We start from the raw sequence: 2,581 nt of genomic DNA, 5'->3' as shown, positions 1-2,581 counted from the left end.
TACAAGGAACACGTACTGAGTAGGTATCATCGGCCAACTCAAAATAGAAATCAGTATATATATTAAACAATAGTATAAATTCAACTACAATACTTAAAAGGTAGCAAGCAATAAACACATGAGCCATTGACAACAACACCCAACACACCTATGAGGACTCATGCCTCCACACCATACTCATTTGGGAAATAGGTTCTTTGAGTTTGAGTATATTAAGTTAATTCAAGATTCCTTTCCTTTAATGTTATTGTGTCGGAACGTGACACTCCGATCCCATATATCGTATAGGAACGTGACACTCCGATCCCATAATACCGTGTCGGAACGTGACACTCCGATCCCATAATACCGTGTCGGAACGTGACACTCCGATCCAATTATCTCATTATTTATTTCATCAAGCCTTCTTTATTCAAGGCGTCATTTTAATAGAGAGGGTTCAAGATTAGAAATTCAACACTCTCATAATTTTAGGCCAACCACAAACCACACAATCAAAACATACAACCACACAATCAAGTACATAGGAGACTTTACAATATCACTCAATACATATCAATCGCTATTTAGAGTTTATCTATCACATAGAAATAAACCATAACCTACCTCCACCGAAGAACCGAAATCAAGCAAGCTACCTCTCCAATGCCTTTGCTTTCCTCAATGCCTATGAACCTTTTCAATCTGAAGTCTAGGTCGCTTGCGTTCTTCGTTCGTTCACGCTCTTCTCCTCTTTTTTTTTTTTTTTTCTTCTACAGATTCTTTTTACCCTAATTATCATATAATCAATTATAAAAAATGATAAAAGTAACCCACTATTTATTTCACTATTATCTTCTTTAACCACCAACTAAATAAATTATTAAAATTACCCCACTAATTTCATAATTATAATTATGAATAGTCCAAAACACCCATTTAAAATTTAGCGGAAGTCCGACCAAGTGTGGGGTTACGCAGCTTGTGACGGTCCGTCGTATCTATGACGGTCCGTCCTGCAGGTCCGTCATGAAGTTCAGAGAAGTAATCCCAGTACCCAGATTCCAAGAGTTGAAGTGTTTTGGAACGAAGACGCTCGACGGACCGTTGTGCCTATGAAGGTTCGTCATACTTGCCGTCGAGGGTAGTGAAGAGAGCAGCAGAAGAAATTGCACAAGTATGGGACGACGGAGTCCATGACGGTCCGTCGTGACCATGACGATCCGTCGCGTGGTCCGTCGACCCAGTAAGTATTTATCAAAAATAATTCTACTGCTCAAACCGACTAAATGGGTTGTTACAATAGATACCAATTTACCCATCGTTCGTCCTCGAAAGATCACAGGAAGAAAAGGGGAGGGCGAGAAAGAGTACCTGAATTTGTAAAAAGATGTGGATATCTTTCTTTCATATCGACCTCACTCTCCCATGTGGACTCTTCAACTGGCCGATCCTTCCACTGAACCTTGATAGATGCAATCTCCTTTGATCTCAACTTGCGGACCTCCCTATCTAGAATAGCAATAGGCTCTTCCTCATAAGACAGATTCTCATCAAGAAGAATTGAATCCCAACGAATAATATAATTTCCATCACCATGGTATTTTTTCAGCATAGACACGTGAAATACCGGGTGCACTCCTGACAACCCTGGAGGCAATGCCAATTCATAGGCCACATCCCCCACGCGCTTCAGAACTTCAAATGGACCAATATACCTCGGACTAAGCTTACCTCGCTTACCAAACCGCATCACACCTTTCATGGGTGAAACCTTCAGCAAGACTTGTTCACCCTCCATAAAATCCAAGTCCCTAACCTTTCGATCTGCATATTCTTTCTGCCTCCTCTGAGCTGCTAGAAGCTTCTCCTGAATGAATTTTACTTTATCTAACGATTCCCTCAAAAGATCGGTACCCCAAGGTCTCACCTCAAATGCATCAAACCAACCAATGGGAGACCTACATCTCCTCCCATACAGTGCCTCAAATGGGGCCATATCAATACTTGAGTGATAGCTATTATTGTATGAAAACTCTGCTAAGGGTAAGAATTTATCCCAATGACCACCAAATTCTATCACACATGCACGAAGCATATCCTCCAACACTTGAATCGTTCGCTCAGACTGACCATCGGTCTGAGGGTGAAATGCAGTACTAAGGTCCAGCCTAGTACCTAATTCAGCATGCAATGTTCTCCAAAACTTAGAAGTAAACTGCGTACCTCTATCTGATATGATGGAGAGTGGAACTCCATGCAACCGAACAATTTCTGAGATATAGAGTTTGGCTAACTTTTCTGCATTGTAAGTCACCTTGACCGGAATGAAGTGAGCAGACTTAGTTAACCTATCCACAATTACCCAAATAGAATCAAACTTACCCAATGTCTTTGGAAGACCAACCACGAAATCCATTGCAATTATTTCCCACTTCCATTCAGGAATGGGCATTCTCTGAAGTGTCCCTCCGGGCCTCTGGTGTTCTTACTTTACCTGCTGCCAATTTGGGCATTGGGCAACAAAATAAACAATGTCACGCTTCAGTCTACTCCACCAGAAATGTTGCTTTAGGTCACGATACATCTTGGTTGCACCAGG

Source organism: Solanum pennellii, chromosome 5, assembly GCF_001406875.1.
Source record: "Solanum pennellii chromosome 5, SPENNV200".
Lineage (NCBI taxonomy): Eukaryota > Viridiplantae > Streptophyta > Magnoliopsida > Solanales > Solanaceae > Solanum > Solanum pennellii.
The sequence above is the reverse complement of the archived record's forward strand: the minus strand, read 5'-3'. Positions refer to the sequence as shown.